Source organism: Dreissena polymorpha, chromosome 12 (assembly GCF_020536995.1).
Source record: "Dreissena polymorpha isolate Duluth1 chromosome 12, UMN_Dpol_1.0, whole genome shotgun sequence".
Lineage (NCBI taxonomy): Eukaryota > Metazoa > Mollusca > Bivalvia > Myida > Dreissenidae > Dreissena > Dreissena polymorpha.
Window position 1 is genome coordinate 61551755 of NC_068366.1, and position 22701 is coordinate 61574455.

The 22701-nt window shown below is 35.2% G+C and overlaps 1 protein-coding gene and 1 long non-coding RNA gene across 3 annotated transcripts in view; one reads left to right on the forward strand and one right to left on the reverse strand.

Moving 5' to 3' along the window:
* LOC127853411 (intraflagellar transport protein 88 homolog) overlaps positions 1 to 14153 on the reverse strand; it is a 50689-nt gene extending 36536 nt beyond the window's left edge. The window contains exon 1 of one of the 2 annotated variants that reach the window (XM_052387939.1): positions 14015 to 14153. The gene's annotated coding sequence lies outside the window, so the exon portion shown is untranslated. Of the gene's footprint in view, positions 1 to 5941; positions 6242 to 14014 lie in introns of those variants that run through there. The other variant, XM_052387938.1, reaches the window with a different exon arrangement.
* On the forward strand, positions 7488 to 9154 carry LOC127853418 (uncharacterized). Its single transcript, XR_008036598.1, has 3 exons — positions 7488 to 7584; positions 8445 to 8571; positions 9030 to 9154. It is a non-coding gene; the product is annotated as an uncharacterized LOC127853418 (long non-coding RNA).
* Positions 14154 to 22701: the final 8548 nt, after the last annotated feature.

Consider the following 22701-nt stretch of genomic DNA (forward strand, 5'->3'; position numbering starts at 1 on the left):
TGGAAGTGCTAGTGGCGTGGCTGTCCCCCCATATTTTGTGTTTGCAGGAAAGCGGCTTACTCCAGACCTGATGAAAGGGGCTACACCTGGTGCAGATTCATCCATGAGTGACAGCGGCTGGTCCAATGCAGAGATTTTTCGAAAATATCTCACGAACCACCTCATGAAATTTCTTCCTGCAAGGAACGACAACCAACATCTCCTGTTATTGCTCGATGGCCATAAATCACATGTGTCTGTTGGCTTGGTGGAATGTGCTAAGTCCCATAATATCATACTTTTCATCCTACCAGCCCACACAAGCCATATATTGCAACCTATGGATGTTGGTATCTACGGACCCTTTCAGCGAATGTACAATGCGGAATGCCATAAGTTTACGCGTCAATCTGCATGTACTGTAACTCGTTATGATGTTTGTGAGCTTGCTTCAAAGGTATATATCAAGGCCCTTTCAGCTGAAAATTTGCATTCAGCCTTTAAAAAGTAAGGTATTTTCCCATTCAATGCTTCTATTATAAATAGAGACATTTTGAAGCCAGCAGAAGTGTTTGATGCTCTTGACCAAGAAAAGCAAGAAGACACTGATTCTCAGAAGACTGTGGAAGGGGGTATTAGAACAGACTTACCGTTACATACGGATGATGCACATATTGAACCTGTGGTGGACCTAGTTGGTGGCACATCAGCTTCTTCTTCTCACACACCAGGAACTATTAAAAGATTCTTTGACAGTCGTGTTACCAAATTATTCAACATAAAACGAGAGGGAGCACTTTCCAAGAAGACACGCCGCACAATGAGTGCTGTTGTATCAGGACAGGCCATTACTGAACCCCATACTGAAGCACGGATGCTTAAACATCAGGAAGACGTAGGGTACAGTAAAAAATCAACACAGTTAACCAAAGGTCAAAAAAAGGGTAAAGGAAAGGCCCCAAAAAAATCAACAAGTGCGCTAAAGGCATCTGATAATACCTCTAAAGCTGCAACCTCCACAAGGATATACAACTCTTCATCCAGCGAGTCTGATGTGGATGACCCTAGTGAGTTATGTTGCGTCTGTAGCCGAAGGAAACCACCAGCAGGGCAGAACATTTATGTTCTTTATATATACAAGTGGGCACAGTGTGTTGGGATGAGGAGGGGTATGCCCTGTAAGCATTGGGTGCATATTCCTCAGTCATTGCAGCAATACAAAGGTTGTACGGCGCCACAGTGATTTCTATTGCCCCTGCTGTGCCTCACCAGCTCACCATGAAGAATAAAAACTGTTGGGGATTTGTGAATGGTCATTGTTGCAAACATTGTTAACATTTAATTTCACATTCAATTTATAATAGTTTCAAGCTATTGATATGTTGTTACAGTTTTTAAATGTTTTTCTCAACGAAACTCATCCCATTCCATCACTTAATATATCAAGTGTACAAAAACTATTAATTACTTTTATTTGGCCTGTTTTACTGTGCCTCTTCAGTGTTAAATTATGCGTAGGTCAGAGGTCACGAAATTGTGTACTACGTCACTGGCCGCCTTATTTTAAACATGACTTCGGAATTTCCTTCGTTTGTTGATGGACAATAGGAATTATAACTTGCGTCTTCCGAGGAATAAAAGGAAATTGGAATACTTTTTGCAGGTAAAGAAATTTTAATCATGTTATCTGTTGTTTATTGATATTATGGCCAAATTCATTTAACTATCACGAATTTACAAGACTCGAGGATATCATCTGCTGATCCCCAGTGTACTGGGAGCCAGACAACTCGCCCCAAAGCCAACTCGCCCCAGGACAAGTCGCCCCGAAAATCTGGACAAGTCGCCCCAAATGTATTGGACAACTCGCCCCAAACAAAGACAACTCGCCCCAATTTTGTTTCTTATATATAGTATTATAGAAATTTTGTTCATATAAAATTTGTTAAGTTTAATGTATTAATATGCGTGATTATTGTTTTTAGTAAATGTAGTTGTATGATGTTGTTTTTTTCATTTCATATTGTAAAACTTTGTAATTCAATAATTGTTTACATACCGGATTGCTTTTAATAATAAATTGTTATTAGCTTTTTTATGATTGTGTTTATTAAAATAAGCCCCATTTAGTTCGTCTTGTTTTGAAAACGTGTGAAATGTTAAACGTTTATTTTTACGGCATGCTTTCATTTTCTGTTCAAAGATTGTTTAATGAGACATTTTGTATGATAGTTTGGTTTAATTAAAGAATAATGGAATGTCTTTGTGTTAGTTATGTTTTGAAAACGTGTGAATTGACGAAAATTAATTAAGCCGGCATGCTTTCATTGTCTGGTCAAAGATTTATTAATAAGACAAACGGTATGACAGTTTGGCGTGATTAAAGAATTGTTTGTGTCGGACAATACTATTTGTGACTTTGAATACGATTGCTATATAGTTGTGTGGGTTTCAGTGCATCTGCCATGTGTTCAAACATATATGTGCTTATTTGATGTCGGATACAATAATTTTCTAGTGTTAGTTAGTTTTGTGTTTGTGTTTCTGCAATGGCAGAAGTGGCAAAGTGTATACATTGTGGAAAGACAGTTGGGCAGAGGCAACGTGCTGTTTCTTGCGATGCCTGCGAGCGATGGCAACACATAGGCTGTGATACTGGTAAGTAAACTTATAATATAATTATTTGTAGTGTCTTACATTTTTTTAGGTTAGGCAGCTTTTGTTTCCCCATAAATAATGAATCTAAATTGTTGGATACTTGCATATTATCGGGTAATCAACCAATGTCCGTTAATCCGTTGACACATAACAGATGTGTTTTACGACCTGATAACGATCATAAAACCTTTCAGATAAATGTCAGAAGTCACTGGACCGTTATCTTAGCGTTATTTGGGTGATGTATACCGCTTTAAACTATTGCTCATGGTGTAATATTGAATGTGTTTACAGTTTTTTTACTTGTCAGTACAAATATATTTTAAACGTTTGTATAACGTTTGTATAAATCCTTAGTATTGAACATTACTATCTGCTGAAATGATTGAATATTATGATAAAATGTGCATTTTATATTTATGATAAGAATTTACATTAACCTTTTATTTAATATCCTTCATGTATATACATAAGTCGCTTATTTTGAAAATAATTACTTTGTCAAAAAAGGCGTGAAAACTCGACACTAAATAAAGAAATATCATATTATCAAATAAGACGAATACTACCACCAATAATGTTTATTAATATTTTTTTTCATAATTGATTGAGTTATTGTAAATATCGTACTCTATGTTGGCCTCTTCTTATTGAAAATGCGTGTATACTGCCAGTGTCATGCGAATATGGATCTTATTTCTTAATATCCACCTTCACACTTTTTAAAGATACTGTGTACGTGCTTGAATTAAATCTTTTTCTGTATTCAAATGTTCTAATAAAGTATAAATTTCAGATTTGGCACGAATCTTTGTATATTGATAGATTTTCTATTAACCCCGGTAGTGTTTAGTACCCATTAGTGTCAATTAGTGTAAATTATAACATCAATCAATATGTGTCATAAATAGGGCGTACTCGAGATACAAACATGAACCGATGTTGTCTACACTTTACCTTTAATTGAGAATTACAGACGTGTTAATCAATAAGTGTTTTCTATCAATTACTGTAATAGATAACATCAAACAGTAGGTGTCAGAAACGCGAGTCTTACACCCATATTGGCATTTTAAAATATACTTTTGACTGCTTAACTCTAATAACATGTATAACATATAAATAAATATGTGTCATTTAAAGATACGTTTACACATGTGTATAATTGTTATTTAATTCGGTTCCTAATTTGATTCTTTAATTAGTCGACGTTCCTATGTAAGGCGTGAAAACTGTTTTTAATTAGTTGCGGCATCGATTTTATGAAATTAAATGACGGCAGCCGTCAAAGGTTGTTCTCTGAAATTGAGTTACACAAATAATTTAATTATCTTTTAGACAATTGATAAATAGATAAATAGATTTATACAAGCAATATATCAGTTCACTGAAAATGGCCGTGTCTTTAACTGTTGGGGAAGAATTCTCCTCTTATGGTGCATAAAAAGGCATAATTGAACAGTACTAGCGTTCAAATTGTGTACAGTTTTACAGGAGTTAGAAACTAGAATTTGTACTTTACTAAAGATCTTAAAACTAGATGCGTTTGCATTACGATCTGTCTCTGACAAATGTATGATTCTGTAAATAATGTGAGTCGCGTTCTGAGAAAACTGGGCTAAATGCACGTGCGTAAAGTGTCATACCAGATAAGCCTAAGCTGTCCGCACATGCTAATCAGCGACGACACTTTCCGCTTTTATGGTATCCCTGATTAGCCTGTGCGGACTGTACAGGCTAATCTGGGATGGCACTTTACGCACGTTCATTAAGCCCAGTTTTCTCAAAACGCGGCTCATGTATTATTTCTTTAAAGTGTCATCCCATATTGTCGTTGAATGTTCATACTATGAATTTGTTATTAAATCATAGGTACAAAGCAGCAACAAGAGGCGAAAGAGAAATTCACTTTCTATGTGCAGAATGTTGCAGAAGCATTCCCACTATTCATAGTGTGTCTGAGGACGAAAGGGTATCACATGTTGACCCAGATTTAACAAAGGTATTCGCTCATAACAAATGCTTTCCGTTTTCTGAATTTCAGTTATTTTTGTTGATATTGTATCACAAAGATTACTCAATCTTTCTGTTTATGTTGTTTGAACACATAAATGTTTCTCCTTTAGTTAGTTAGTAGAACCTGATAGTGCGTTTAGATAGTGTGTTTGTAATGTTTTACCATTATTATATTTTTTAAATGTTTGATAATATTCATCAATTACGGACCAAATGCCTGCCTGAAAGTTGCTAGATTGAATTGAAATAAATTATTGCACATTTGTTGTTTTTTTTTCTTCTGATTGTTAGAAATGTTTCAACCATTGTGTTTAAAAGCTTGTTTCTGTGTGAAAGTTTGTGTTTAATTATTACGGATGTTTGAAATGTTTGATAATATTCATCATGGCTCATTACAACCTGTGTTTGTAATGTTTGAAAAGTATTAAAGATGTTGGAAATGTTTGATAATATTTTGTGAAAGTTTGTGTTAATTATTACGGATGTTTGAAATGTTTGATATTATTCATCAAGACTCATTACAAACTGTGTTTTGAAATTATTTTTAAAATGAGTTAATAAATGGAAATGTTTGATAATATTTTGAATTGTCTTTTCATTCATAAATCTGTGTTATTTATTTCATTTAATATCCTAAAATTGATGCTTTGTATGTTTTCAATAAAAACAAATGTTAGTTTCGTGAGTCTGTAATTGTTATAAATTATGAATAAAATTATGAATATGATACATTTCTATTATTATTTTTTCCCCCATGTATTATTCGTTTTGTGTATTCAGCATTCCTTTTTAAGTCTTTAAGTCAAAAATGTTATTTAATACATTTTTTTCACAGAGAGTATTATATATATGACAAAATATTTCGTTGCACGCTGTCATTTAATTTGGGGCGAGTTGTCTTTCGATTGGGGCGAGTTGTCCAATACATTTGGGGCGACTTGTCCAGATTTTCGGGGCGACTTGTCCTGGGGCGAGTTGGCTTTGGGGCGAGTTGTCTGGTAACCAGTGTACTTATCGGTTTCTCGACCACGTGACCCCACCGAGAGATAGCCCGATAAGGCGCGAAGTTTCCAATCTAAGTTATCTATAGGTCTTTGTTGATTTTAGTAAACACATCAAATAAGGTCTTATTAAAAAGAAATGGGTCCAAAGAAATTACCAAAAATGGCAAAATTATGAAAATGTGTTATTTTATTTAAGTTTTATATAATTCTGATATGTGTCATAATCATAAAGAATCAGTGTGACATCCAAAAGTAAAATAGACACAAATCAAGTTAAAACTTACCAAGTTCTAAATAGAATTTTCCTCAAATCGATTAATTTATTGCACTTAACAGAAGTGGATGTTTTGGAATTTCGCTCGAACCAATGCGCACCTGCTCTGCGCGTTTACGGAAGTTGTTAGTTAGCAGCGGATATCGCTTATGAAGCGTCAAGTCAAAATGTTAATGTCGTGCTTACGTAGTCTGGAATCAAATGAAAACGATAACAATATGTGCTTAGTTCATGTTTGATCTCCGTTACATGAACAAAAAAAACTGTGACGTTACTTTTCAATTTAATTATTTACTTATTCGCACCCTACTTTTTCGGCCAGAAAATTCTGCGGAGGTACATTTCGCTTTTGGGACATTTCGGCCCCTAGACTTTTCGGCCCCAAACCATTTCGGGCCTAGTCTTTTCGGCCTTAGTTTTTTCGGCCCCAATCATAAACGGCCCCTAGACGTTTCGGCACCATTTTTTAAAAATCTTTTTGGGAATGTTTAACTCGTTGAGAAAGTTTAAGATGATCAAAATATTCTCTTGTCAGGTCAGAAAGGTCTCGTGTCAGTAATTACATAGCTTAAAATACAATTTACAAAAACACATAATAGACTTTCTCTCTATTTTATTAGAATCATATTTGTCAGAAAGGGTAATCACGTGATTATCAAGATGGCGACGTCCATGTCGAGGCCGGTATTTTTCGCCGTTTTATACCCTATAATAACTTGTATTATTCTTTAAATTCCGCGCACTTTCCAGCCATATAAGCAAGAAAGTTACTGGCGTTTATTTCATAGTAATATTCGCTCTATATATCGACTTAGGCGAAATACAAAGCGAATTTAAATACGATATAAACGCTAATCACGTTTAACTGATATGGCTGGAAAACGAGCGTCGTTTAAAAATTAAACGAGTAATAAAGGGTATAAAACGGCGAAAAAAAACTGTCGGCGTGGGCGTCGCCATCTTGACTATCATGTGATTGACCCCTCTGCTTGTGTATGGGACAAAACATCAGTGAACAATACTGTATGTTTAAAATGTTTACCATATACTCATAAAGACATAAAGAACGCCAATGCAAGTCATAATCGTGTTTCTTTTTTTACTTCATGTGTACAATACATTATATTGATACGTGGAAAAATGTAATTTGGCCACTGGTCAATAGGAGAGGTTTACAGGTTAGCCAATGTGCTAAAAATAGAATCACTGATAAGCACTGCCCATGGCAACTGTTGCTGGTCGGACATTCTTTGTTGATCTCTTTGTGTACGGCCTTCTTAATCACTATAGATTAATACATGCTTGAGTATGGATTTCCCATCTACTTCGTTTAAAAAACTTATTATATAAGTGCATGTAGATAATTTTGCATTATTGAATCAATACACATGTGCCTTCGTTATATATTTCTGCAGATAAAACGCGGTATGGCTTTTTGAATGATTTCTTATCTAATTTCAGCCAGATGTGTTTAATGACTAGCAAATGTACACTGCCACAAAGTTAATATCAACAGATGATAAGGAAACCCAAACACAATTTACCTGCAGTGATCAGCTTTTTGCACATGCTTTAAAATACATGGAATATTTAACAATTTAGAATTCATAATAATATGTACATGTATCTGCAATATGTACTGGAGTAATGAGGGTAAGGCGTACTTTTGCGTAAAATGTTGTCACGGATTAGCCTGTGCAGTCTGCACAGGCTGAATGCACATGCTTTAAATTACAGGGAGTATTTTTTTTAAATCTGTCGGAGAAAAACTTCTGACTATTTATAACAAATTTTACCCGTTATAGCCCCTATTATAGCCCATTAAGCACCTTTATCGCACAACGTCTTAAAGTTGTGTGGGTCACCTTAAATAACATCGAAATTCACCAATAAGATAGTGAAATCTATAGGATGTTATGTCGCTGAATCGGAATCCGTTGCTATTTGTCCGATATCATGAGCCTTTAAAGAGTAATTGAACTGCGCAGACTTAATCCGGACACTTTACGGACAATTATGACTTTGCAGCTCCAGTTTGAACGGATAAAGATATCTCAAAAATTCAAACGGATTCCTGCTCAGCGAAAGTTGCTCAGGCACATAGTCCCCCGAGTTATAACTCGTATTAGCTGCTTTGTGGCAGGGGTATCATCACTAAAAAAAAATCCGAGTGCCACTTGTATTCGGAGGCGCCCGGCTTATAAAAAATCCGGGTGTCACTTGTGTTCGGAGGCACAGCACTTAAAAAATTCCGAGTGTCACTTGTGTTCGGCGGCACAGCACTAAAAAAAATTCGAGTGTCACTTGTGTTCGGAGGCACACCACATGAAAAGAAAAAATACAAAACAGAAAATCGGCATGTAAGAGTACAAAAACAACCCTTAATAAAATAAAATAAAATAATATAAATATTGTAATATACAATTTAACCCTAAATAAACATGATGTAATCAAAACCTTTGGTGAATTAGTGTGGAAGAAATCAAGTGTACCAATTTACACTGTATTGTCAGATACAGCGTATAACGGCTATGTCTTCATAACTATGAAGAGAAAGGCAACAACGCCGGCTCGATGTTCTGGTCCATCCACAAAAAAACCCACAAAGTCAGACACTGTGCCAAAGTTGTTGAGTCTAAGGTAAGATTTGTTTAATGTATTATAACCAGTTTATTGCGCTAAGTTTATTCAGTGTGTTATATGACTGTTTAACTCTAAAATATTTAAATAAAAGAACAAACAGACTGAGTGTAAATTTATTAACAAATTTCTTCATACTGATAGTATAATAAATAAGTCCCATAAAATGATATATGCCTGTTCCGCTCTGTATACAATTTGTAGAAATTATTTTCATTAACATTATCGAACTTTATCAAACATTTTGTGTACTTTTTTCAGGTTTTACATTTCAACTAATAACATTCACATTAAATCACGCTTTATATATTAAGCTCTGATGAAAAAAAATATTGAAATATTGATCACACCAACAGTATTATGTATATTTTTAAATAAAATGTTTGCGTAGTTAATTCAACTGAATTTTACATTTCTATATACTCTCTCTTTTTCTATTTTCAAAACTCATCATTAAGATGTCTGTAAGAGTCCACCTATCAACTCAAGTGTGGTTAACCGTTAAAGCTGCCAGCCCCTACCAATTGGAGCCACATTGTTTTTGTTACTTGTTGTACTGTTGAATGTCAATAACAATTTTAAATAAAAAAAATACACATATTTAACACGCAGCATTTTATATTTACTTATTTATGTTGAAATCACCTATATTAAGTATCAACGTATTAATAGATGACCATTCATTGTACACTGATTTCTTGCCGCCGCCGCTCCCCCCCCCCCCTCTCCGCATTTGTTTTGTGGAAAAAAGTGCCCCCCCCCCCCCCCTCAGCACGACTGGTGCCTTACCCGGTAAAAACTAGAACGAATGGGGTCGGGATGACGGACCTCATTAGCTGTTATTCGAACAAGAGGACAGCGCGCTCGACTATTCGAGTGCTTGACAGTATAACGTAAGCCATCATGGAGAGGGGGGGGGGTATAATGTCGGTGTGTGGTCATTTAATAGATGATCTTTCAAAAATAATGAAAAAGAATATTTATTTTATTTATTTATTTTTTTCGGGGGGGGGGGGGGGATTGTGGGGTGGGGCATGGGGGATGGTTTGGGTGGAGTGCATTGTGGTATGTCAGGTAAGTGTCGTTTTGTCAAAGTACGAATCAAATGTGATCATAAATACAGAAGTTATGGCACTTAAGCAAAATGTTCAATTATCTAAGTATAAAAGGGGCCATAATTTTGTCAAAATGCTTGATACAGTTGTCTGCTCTTATTAATAGATTGGGATCATGTTGGTTAAGAAGTATGCTAAATATGAAATCAATATGTCGAAGGACATAGAAAATATTTGAGGTGGTACGCAAACTTTAACATAGATTTATCAATAATATGCATATTCTAAGTATAAAAGGGGCAATAATTCTGTCAAAATGCTTGATACAGTTGTCTGCTCTTGTTTATAGATTGGGGTCATGTTAGTAAAGAAGTATGCAACATATAAATGCAATATGTCAAAGGACATAGGAAATATTTGGGGTGGTACGCAAACTTTAACATAGATTTATCAAAAATATGCATATTCTAAGTATAAACGGGGCAATAATTCTGTCAAAATGCTTGATACAGTTGTCTGCTCGTGTTTATAGATTGGGGTCATGTTGGTAAAGAAGTATGCAAAATATAAAAGCAATCCGTCAAAAGGCATAGGAAATATTTGGGGTAGTACGCAAAATTTAACATTTGCACGCTAACGGGAACGCTTACGCCGACGCCGGGGTGAGTAGGATAGCTCCACTTTATATATTTCATATATAATAGTCGAGCTAATAAAATGTGTGAATGTCAAAATTATAGTCATTGGGGTCCGTCATTCCGATAGAGTTAACATGGAATATGCAAGTTGATCCATTTGAGTGAAATAATTTGTGTAAACATATGGTGTTGGTGGGTGTATGATTTTTAAACAAGACATGTGAATTAAAAAATCTGACTTAAAATTTATCGGGAAAAGTATTGTGTTCTTTTTTTCATTTAGATAACGCACTATTCATAACTGAATCGTTGTTAATAATAATAATAATAATATTTTTGTACATATGTCGCATAGGCGAGTTTCCATTGAGATTTAATGTCGGATCAAACTGAATTGGATTCAGTTCTGTGAACTATTTTCGGCCTTTTCTTTTATTTCAGATTTCACTGAACTACAAACATGGTCAGTCAGTACTGGATACAACAGTATAACTGTTTAATTATCAGAACAGAACAAAACAAATATTTTATTCTCATTACGCATATTATATATACTGGTACTTGGTCTTCATGAGAAGTTAGTAGTTAATAATATGTATTTGGATCTTTCTTCTAAATAAAACGAACATTTAAGTAAAAGTGATATTTGTCTTTTAAATCGTTAAGATTACATAAAGCATAAATTATTTTGTTTTTGCTAATGTAATTACGTCTTCCAGTTTCAACTAACAACTTATGTGATGAAAGGCGTATTTTAGCAATCATATTTATATGTGTTTTTTTATTGTCAATAACATCAAAATTTCAGAGACCTTTCAAATAAAGGTGTGAGTTCTAAGTAAACTAGTAATGAGGTTGCTAAATCAAGATTAACAGGTGATATTATCGTATGCTTCAATTTCTTCGGCTTTTACTCTTTAAGTTCTCAGTAATCTGTTTTAAAATAGAGCCCCCCATTATTAAAGACGGTGCTTATTAATCGTGGAAGATAGAAGATATAAAGCGCGTTACGAACTGTATGTGTCAATTTTACATATACTTGAGAAACTGTGTGATCGGGCTAGGTTTTTGTGGGTGTTGATTATTATTAATTATGAATGGTTGACTTTGTATTATTGTGCACAAGAATGACAAGAAAAAAAATCGATCGATTACCAGCAAAACTCCAACACAGCTAGCTATTCGATGTAACGCTGTAAGGTCGGGTGGTTGTAGAGCATATGTGACAGGAGGCAATTTTCTTTTCACATAAAACACATAGACATCCAAATCAATAAAAAAAAAAATTTCGAAAAAATAAATGAAATACAATGATGTATCATCATATTAAATCAGTACGGATGCTAACAAGTAATGCGATCTCAAATACTTTCAATAACTTTTTTTAAAGGTACCGTAGTGCACATACAATTGTATATAAGATTAAAATATGTGTCATTAAATAAAATACAATAAAAGATAGTTTAGTTATAATACATACAATATAATGTACAAAACCACTCAATTTGAGTTATCAAAGACTATGGACCGATTTATCGTGATATAAATATCATTAAAACATTTTAAAATGTACAGATAGATAGATACACGTGTAAAAGTATCATTTATATAAAACAGTGTTTACGATGTATTCAAATGACATTGCAGTCTTAAATCATTTAAATCAGTTAAATCATTTATTGATGGAGTTGAATGAAATTTAAACTAGTGACCTGAAAATCAATAGGGGTCATCTGCCAGTCATGATCAATGTACCTATGAAGTTTCATGATCTTAGGTCTAATCGTTCTTGAGTTATCATCCGGATACCATCTGGTCGACGGACCGACAGACCGACGGACCGACATGTGCAAAACAATATACCCCCTCTTCTTCGAAGGGGGCATATATATAATAATATTTTTTTATAGTATAAGACGCCTATTTATCGTTTATATAATAACAATATTAAAGATTATTATAATTAATACTTCATAAATGAATTTCAATTTAAAACCAAAACAGAATTTTATTCTACTACATGTATACAGTAAGAAAAAAACACATTTTCCCCAGGTTTTCGAAAAGATCACACCAGAAAAGAAGATTAAATAAATTGGGGCCGAAATGACTATTCTTTTGAGACCCAAACGTTTTAGATTTTGGGCCGAAAAGACTTGAGGTCGATTTATCTAAGGTGTAATCATCCGAGGCCGATGTGGTTAAGGGCCTAAACGACCTTATAGCGTACATTTCGAACCATTTTTCGATAAGAAGGTGTGTGTGTAATTTATTTCACATAATTATGCCAATCGTACTAAACACTTAAAAGGCTTCTTCTTTAGTGTACATATGCATTCAAATATCAATAGTGCTCATTCGAGGCTGGGTTGCGTTTCAAATTCCCTACCCTGGCAGGGCCCTCAATCTATCAAATTCACGGCCGAAATTCGGCCGCATTCCCCCACCTGAAAAGTATACTTTTTCCCCGTTTTGAGGGGAAAAATTCCCCCTAATTTTTTTTTTAATAAATAAATATGTCTCATGATTATCATATCTCAATTCTTTTTTAATTTAATCTTGTCAAACAGACTTAATTATGACAAAAAACAACATTTTTTAAATATAGTTCAAACATGTACAAATGTAATAATGAGAGAGTAAGTAAAAAATCCCCCAAAATGGGAAACGCCGCGAAAATTCCCCCTGCTATGGGTAGCGACCCGCTTCCCCTAAAATGAATTGAGGGTCCTGCCTGGAGCTAAGCAATAACCGTCAGTGATACTATGATGTGTATATAATGACTCTGGGGTTAATCTAAGATCAAATTTAACTAGATGGAAAAACAGGTACACCATAAAGAATAATTTCTGCGGTTCATTGAAAACATGTGTGTCTGACAAAAGTTACTTGCCACCATACACTTAAATAAGCGCATACAATAGTGTGTATACATTTGTAGTATATTTATGTATTAAATGTACGAGGAAGGAATAAGTCCCCACACAATTCAGTTAATTTTCATAAATAAATCCACAATGCATATGTGGCTATGGCAGTCATCAAGCCAATGCTCATGCCATTTCCTTTTTATAGTTCATTTCCTCCCTTTTCTTACTTTTGATTGAAACCAGCATCCCAGATTTTCGGAGTATACCTTTCCACATATGAAACTTAACAGAAGGGAAGTAACCCCGCAAAGCTGTAACTTTCTTGAACTGCATAATTGCAAGACTATTCTTCTCCATTCTGCCAAGATGATGAAATTCTAGCAACTTCAGAAATAATTACTACTTTTTTATGCAAACAATGTATTAATTGTTAGTTCTTACTTATTAATCATAAGCTTTTAATTGGAAAAAAATAATAGCTAATGGTGTTGGCCTAATGACCCAGAATTGAGACTGGATTCTTATCCCTAGTGCATTGTGTCACACCGGTCTTACTGACAATAACGTAGTGACGTCACCATCTATGTATAGAATGATCCCTAGTGGGTCAGTGATATCAACAGTGTCAAATCTTAACTAGGGAAACACTATTGAAGTCTAAAGCCAGTGACAGGTTGAACACTTAACTGGCTTGCTTGGAGAATAATGTTTAATTATTTCATCCAATGGAAAGGCAAACATCCACGACAATTTTGTACATTTTTATTGCTTTAACTTGAAGTAGCAGTTTATTTAGCAGTGGTAAAAATCTAGTTATGACTGGTCTTTATTGTACCAGTAGTATTAAGTAACGCGACGCCTAATTCCATGTTTAGCTAACCTGGGCACAGGATGTTCAAGGTGAGCTTGCCTTCTGCGATAACCCTACAAGCTACTAGCGCTTTATTGGTCATTGTCGACCTGAAATGGTCCACAAGTCGCCCGGGAGTGACTAGAAGCCGATTCTTGTCACCCTTTGGTGACTGCAAGCCGACGCTAGTCACCTTCGGGTGACACGAAGCCGATTGTAACTACCCGGGGATGACATGAAGCCGATTCTTGTCACCCGGGGGTGACTTCAAGCCGATTCTAGTCACCCTCGAAATCAGCATAAATTAAGTCACCCTCGGCAACAATTTAACTTTTTCAACAAAAAATACATTATTTGGTCATGCGAAATTCAAAAACAACTTCTCTTGCGACACACGAAAAATATGTTAATCCGACAAGGAGAGGCTCTTCATACTTTTCTAGATAGCCATGATAGCTTCAAAAGGGCTGTCATGGTTCGGAAAGAGACGGAGACTACCAAAATTGATGGCCTCCGAGTGATTAAAGATCCAGGAGGCAATTTCCTGAAAGACCAAATTCAGTTTGAAGATTTGTGTTTGAGAATCATAAAACGAATTTTATCATATATGTATATAAAATATTCAAAAGCCACATTACCCTATATTAGATACCTGGATGCGGTGCCGTTTGATAAAAAAAATACATGTACGGTTGACTAGAAGCCGATTCTTGTCACAAGCGGGTGACTATAGAAGCCGATTCATCCCGGGCGATTCATGTCGCCCTGGGGTCTCATGAAGCCGATTCTTGTCACCCGGGAGTGACTAGCCTCGGCTTGAAGTCACCCCAGGGTGACATGAATCGGCTTCTATAGTCACCCGGGGGGGACTTGTTGGCCATTTCAGGTCGACAATGACTCAATGAGCGCAAATCACGGATAAAAAAATTGTTGCCACTCTAGCAGCCACATGTCTGACTCAATCTTTATGAAAGTTAGTCAGAATGTTTACAATATCAAGGTCGAGTTCGAATCTGTGTCATGTGCGTATTAAAACTTTGTCACTAGATAAAATCGTGTTACCGCTCTAGAGGCCACATTTATGACTAATACTTTATAAATAAAACTTGGTCAGAATGTTTTTCTTGACAATATCAAACATGTCTATCCGTAGTATCGGCCCACTTAATGATTGTATACGAATTTTGGAAGTGAACACATACAAAAACACGCATGTATTATATGCCAATCTTTAGTTAAAATGTGTATTCTTGGACGTAACAACGAAAACTTCATTTAAATCGGGATTGTTTTGACAAAATACTGGCTAGACTTGGCTCCCTGTAGTAATGTTTAGAATGTAGGCCTACAGTGGTTCTCATATGCTGCTAAGATTTGTTAATGTGCTTGTTCTAAAAATGATATATAAATGACAAAACGAAACTCTTGCTCATGTTGTTCTTAAAATATTTTTACATTTTATTCAAAAATAAGAGGCATATAAAACATTTGATACAGCAACGATCAATCTATAAACAAACTAATATAATTGTGTGTTACGTAATTAAAAGATCAAAGAATCACCCTGGAATAAACATGACGTATTTTCAAATGAACACCGGAAATCATGAGAATGATCGTCGTAATAGTCATGGATAACCATCAAATAAATTTATATTAGAACTTCTAAAAATTGAAAAAGCATAAACTTTCCAGCCCTTCATGAGGGGTTTTCGTTAAAGTCACGATAGTATGAGTATGGCCGATACTATGCGAATAAGGGATAGAATGTGTTAAAATCTGTGTCACGTTGAGAAAGCAGGTCACCAGTTCAAATTCAAAAATAAGTTTAACACTCTATTGGCAATATTTTTTAGATTAAAACTTAATGAAACTTGGTCAGAATGTTTATCTTGACAATACCTCTCTAAGGCAAGTTTGAATCTGGGTCAGGTTTGTCAAAAAACTTGGTCACAGGGTACAATTTTACACAACTCGTTACCACTCTAGAGACCACATTTATGACCCAGTATTGACTGAACTTGGTCAGAATGTATATCTTGATAATTGATAGGTTTCCCGAGTTACTCAATCCACTCAGGAAAATCCTATCAACAGTGGTAAAAAAGGTGCAAAACGTAACACCTTAAGCCCTTAAGACTTAAATATATACATATACAACTGTGCATGTGGTGAGAATATTAGTCGGGTTAAAAACAGGATAAAAGCAGAAACATGTGATCTAAGGAAGGAACACTGATGTAGACAGCACTGATTTAAATCCAGGGATCGTATCAGCGCTGACTACATAAGATGGAAGTGTGTTCCATTGTACAACTGTTCTTGGAAAGAAAGAAAATTTGTGGTAATCAGCTGTACTTGGTGGTATTTGGTATGCCATGTGATGGTGATGGCGCGAGTGTCTAAGGTACGGAGTGAGATAGTGAAGGGGATTGACGTCAACATGATTATATACTATTTTGTAGAATGTAATGAGTTTAGCTTGTTGTCTTCTTCATTGCAATGTATTCCAATTCAAATCCTTAATTATATTTGTGACCGTGCCCGGTGTATACTATTTTCATCTGTTAACTCAGGTGAGCGCTTAAGGACCATCATGACCCTCTTGTTAAATTACTATTTATGGAAAGGATTAAAGAGAAGAATTGGACAGCTAATGCATTTTAAGTATCTCTTCACAAGGATTTGGTTTTTCTGAATTTGGACTTACCAATATATACGCTTGAAAGCACTGTCCACCTTGACCGGATTTGTCGTACCTGACCTAGTATCAATAATGCATAAAAAATTTAAGCTTTAAGTAAGAAATGTTAAGTGTGATATATTAAACCCGTGACATATGATACATTATACACACAAATTTTATTTTTTTTGCGGATTTTTGAAAAATGTCATTTAATTAATTTACTAACAAAACTTTAATGTTTTCAAAAGTTTAAAATCATTATGATTTTTAGGAAACAGATTAGATACAAAAAAACAAAGCCCCTTAAAATATATTTAGATAAAGACTTAACAACCATTTTGTTATATGGGTTGAATTTGCCTCGCAGAATCAGACCAGAACCCGTGTGACCTATCATAATTTTTTAATGAGTTTAATTAAAGAATTGTTGCAGTATCGGTCCCCCAGCTGCACAATATTTTTTTAGTTTAAAACATTCCATCAATTTCCTTCCTTTAAGACTTGTTGCAGACCCCCTCCAAAATTGATTCAGCTTCCTTTATCCAAGAATTATTATATCTTCCCATACCTCCCTCTCAAATCTCTTCAGCTATTACAGGATTGTAGATAGCAGCAGGCCTGTCCCCCGGTAGAATTGCCCCAGCTATTTTGCAGTTTTGTAGTTCTTCCGTCCAGAATTGCATCAGTTTCTTTCATCCAAGATTTGTTTCACCTCCTTCAGAATTTCTTCCTTTAAGAATTGTTGTAGTACCCCTCAAAAATGGCTTCAGCTTTATTCCCCTAAGAATTTCTGCAGCATGCTCCTCCAGAATTGCTTGAGCATTCTTCTGCCAAAAAATCGTTGTAGATCTTCCATTCAAACATGAATCAGCTTCTTTCCTTGCTGCTGATTCCTCCTCAGGATTTGCTTCAGCTGTCCAAGAATTGTTACAAATCAATTTCACCTTTCATAAAAAAAAACTTAATACCAAATAAGAATAATTTTAGCATTCCCCTTCCCAACAATTTTTGCAGCTTTCCCTTCCCAGTAATTTATACTGCAGCATGTACCTTTTCCGCTTTCTCAGTTCTATATCTTAAATTGAATTTGTAATTGTAAGTTTATGTTTGATGGTTAAAACCATAAGTGCATTATAAATTAAATTATGATGAACAATTTTCAAACTCATCCAAAATTCCAAATAGTGGACCTGTATGCAACAGCAAGCATTATGTTTGGAGTGTGTGTATTTTACCGGTAAAACAAATTATTTGTTACTGGGCTAATTTATGCATGTTTTACCCTTAATATGTAGATTTAAAAAAAACTCTTTGTATAAAACCTCAGCAGTAAGATGTTTCTCTTCACAACTTTATCAACTAAAAAAACTATTTAATTCTGCACTCAATCATGAATTGAAGTATTTGAATAACTGTGAATAGCTGTGCATACATAATTTAACGTAATGCTAACCTTGTAAATCTCATTTAGCTCCCAGCATACAGTATGTTTTTTTACCACATTAGTTCAGGTTTAATGCAAAAGTAGCCATGTTGCACATCATACCATGGATCACGGCTTTATTTAAGAATCAGTTGTTTTGTATGAATTGTATAGCCTAGTTAAGAAAGCATAATATGCGTTAGGTCTGATAAGCTATTATTGGTTTACTTTCTGTAACATTCAGATTATTTTGATTTGCCACAAGCAAATTGGGGGAAATATAGTCTCCATTTTCTCCATCCTTTTGTAACACTTGTTTTGGTCTGGTGTATTACTCGGCAACTTCTGTTTTAACTCTAACAAATCTTTGTGGTACGGTAAGCTGACCCTTGTGGTTTTACAGATTTTTGAGATTTTCATTTTTTTAAATCTTTTTATTTATCGCTCCTGCGTCCCACATAATACATGTATATGCTACAGACCAGAACAAGTTTGAAAGCGGTTCGACCAAGGATCATTCCCGTGAAGCTTTATTAAAATTTGAAACAGGTTCAGGAAGAGAAAGCGTTTGAAGAAAGTTAACGCATGCATGCCTAACACACTCACAGTGCAGTCCTAGCATGTGCTTCTATGTCGGTCACACTTGTGTCTGCTTAGATCGATTGAGAGGCACTTCACAGTCAGTTGGAAGTAACAGCATATTTTTTTCATTTTGTCAAATGAAGCTGATACCATCCTCACATGATTATTGCTGACATGGGTTCAATAGATCAAGTTCTTTGCCTAAGCTCTTAGTGCATTTGATTTAGATCACTTGTTTTGTTATTTTGTATAGACAGTAATATGTGTAAGAAAAAATACTACTTGTTTAGTTCATGTAAATAAGCTGAATGTATAATTATAGTAACAGTATTATGTGAAGTCAGAATAGTATATCAAACAAGGTATTAATCTGAAGGAATGGTTAAATTGTGTTTTATTTGTGAATGCATGTATCTGAAGAATAAACATTAATATCTTTCAATTCTAATTTGGTTTTCAGATTTGTCCACACAGGCTTATCAGTGACAACACTTTCCTACTAAACTGGATTTTCATTAAGAAGAGACTTCCCTTAAACGAAAAATGAAAACAAGAGAGCCTGAAAGGCCCAAAGTCGCTCACCTGAGATAACAAGATATTATTGGGACAAATCTTCTGACCAAGTTTCATGAAGAATGTGGCCTCTAGAGTGTTAACAAGGTTTTAATATAGCCATATAAGGAAAAATACCCCGCCCCCTGGCAGCCATGTTTTTCAACCAACCGGCATCATTTTTTAACTCATCTAAGATATTATCAGGATGAATTTTCTGACCAAGTTTCATGAAGATCGGACAGTAAATGTGGCCTCTAGAGTGTTAACAAGATTTTACTATAGCCATATAAGGAAAATTGCCCCGCCCCTTGGAAGCCATGTTTTTCAAGCAAACATAATTATTTTCACACTAATCCAAGATATCATTGAGACCAATCTTCTGACCAAATTTCATGAAGATTGGACAATAAATGTGGCCTCTAGAGTGTTAACAAGGTTTTACTATAGCCATATAAGGAAAAATGCCCCGCCCCCTGGCAGCCATGATTTTCAACCAACCAGCATCATTTTCGAACTTGTCCAAGATATTGATAGGATGAATATTCTGACCAAGTTTCATAAAGATTGGACAATAAATGTGGCCTCTAGAGTGTTAACAAGATTTTGCTATAGCCATATATAGCCATACAAGGAAAAATGCCCCGCCCCTTGGAAGCCATGTTTTTCAAGCAGTTACCATTTTCGAACTTATCCAAGATATCATTGGGACAAATCTTCTGTGCAAGGTTCATGAAGATCGGAAAATAAATGTGACCTCTACAGTGTTAACAAGGTTTTATTATAGCCATATAAGAAAAAATGCCCCGCCCCCTGGGGGCCATGTTTTTCAACCAACCGGCATCATTTTCGAACTCGTCCAAGATAATATTGGGATAAATCTTCAGACCAAGTTTTATGAAGATCAGACAATAAATGTGGCCTCTTGAGTGTTAACAAGATTTTACTATAGCCATATATAACCATATAAGGAAAAATGCCCCGCCCCTTGGCAGCCATGTTTTTCAAGCAAACGTAACCATTTTCGAACTCACCCAAGATATCATTGAGACCAATCTTTTGAGCAAGGTTCATGAACATCGGACAATAAATGTGACCTCTAGAGAGTTAACAAGTCAAATGTTGACGCCACACGATGGATGTCGGAAAAAAGGCGATCACAAAAGCTCACCATGAGCACGTTGTGAGCTAAAAACAAGAGCTGCCACCGTAGGATGACATATGCCCCTTATAAACACTTTGATAGAAGTTATGAGCATTTTTCGAAACCTAAACGCATATTTCGAAAGTTCAAGGTCAAGGTCACAGTGGTATTTTTTGTGCGTATGGAAAGGCCTTGTCCATATACACATGCATACCAAATATGTAGGTTATATCTCAAGGGACATAGAAGTTAGGATTATTTTTCGAAACCTAAACGCAGATTTCCAAACCTAAACGCGGACCCCAAGTTCAAGATCAAGGTCACAGGGGTAAAAAAATGTGTGCGTATGGAAAGGCCTTGTCCATATACACATGCATACCAAATATGAAGGTTATATCTCAAGGGACATAGAAGTTATGAGCATTTTTCGAAACATTTTTCGAAACCTAAAGCAGATTTCGAAAACTAAGCGCGGACCCAAAGTTCAAGGTCAAGGTCACAGGGGTAAAAATTTGTGTGCGTATGGAAAGGCCTTGTCCATATACACATGCATACCAAATATGAAGGTTATATCTCAAGGGACATAGAAGTTATGAGCAATTTTCGAAACCTAAACACAGATTTCGAAACCTAAATGCGGACCCTAAGTTCAAGGTGAAGGTCGCAGGGGTACAATTTTTGTGTGCGTATAGAAAGGCCTTGTCCATATACACATGCATACCAAATATGAAGGTTATATCTCAAGGGACATACAAGTTATGAGCAATTTTCGAAACCTAAACGCAGATTTTGAAACCTAAACGAAGACCCTAAGTTCAAGGTCAAGGTCGCAGGGGTACAATTTTTTGTGCATATGGAAAGGCCTTGTCCATATACATGTACACATGCATACCAAAGTTGAAGGTTATATCTCAAGGGACATAGAAGTTAAGAGCATTTTCGAAACCTAAACACAGATTTTGAAACCTAAACGTGGACCCTAAGTTCAAGGTCAAGGTCACAGGGGTACAATTTTTTGTGCTTTTGGAAAGGCCTTGTCCATATACACATGCATACCAAATTTGAAGGTTATATCTCAAGGGACATAGAAGTTATGAGCATTTTTCGAAACCTAAACGCTGATTTTGAAACCTAAACGCGGACCCTAAGTTCAAGATCAAGGTCACAGGGGTAAATTTGTTTGTACATATGGAAAGGCCTTGCCCATATACACATGCATACCAAATATGAAGGTTATATCTCAAGGGACATAGAAGTTATGAGCATTTTTCGAAACCTAAACGCAAAGTAAGACGGACGGACAGACAGACAGATGGACGGACAGTCCGATCACTATATGCCCTGCTTCGGTGGCATAAAAAATGGCAAGTGTCATCCCTGATAATGCTGGGCAGACTGCAGAGGTTAATCTTGGACGACATGTTACGCACATGCATTAAGCCCAGTTTTCCCGTATCAAGGTTCAATTAATTTGTGATGTTAACTTTTTTATGACAACCATGATGGATGAAGTGTGTATACAAAAATGTTGTATGCATCGCAAATTCATAAGTTATTTTGACACAGTGTGTAGGAACCACATTGAGAATTAATAATGAAAGAACAGTTTTAAGTACAGAAATGGTACAGATATGTTAAGAATTTAATGCACAGTGTTTGATATTACTGGTAACTGACCATGAAAATCTTTAACACTGTATCATATTGCAAAAAGTTGGCTCCTGCAGTGTCAAGAAGTAGTTCATGGAATGCAAGCAGCCAAATAGCGTAAATAAACCAAGTTGGCCCTCCATTTTCAACAAATATCTGTACATTAAATTTTTTAATTTTAAATTCTTTATTAACTATGATTGTTTATAAATTAGTCGCAGCTAAGCATTTACAGAATAAGTGCTTTACAACCAGAAACAAAGCAAATTTAAAACCCAGATTTTTTATTTCTTTTAAATTAAATTCCAATACCTTAATGCATCAGTATTCAAGTGTCAAAACATTTGGGGTTAAAATAACTGATGACATTTTAGCATATATAATGTATTTTCCATTTTCATGAGTATTTACAAATGATACAATCATAGCATTATACATAACACATTTTAAATTGTTGATAAATTTCTACAAAATTCAAACAGTAACACAAGATAACAACACAACTTGAGCAACAACAAATGGACAAACTTGTACAATTAATGACATATTCACAGTAGACATGATCAAAGCATGTGTCAAAAAGCATATTGTGAAAATTTACCTGCAAGATTTCCAAATGAACCTTTCAGTGAAAAAAGAATACTTTGATATACCATAAATTAGTTATAATTAAAATGATT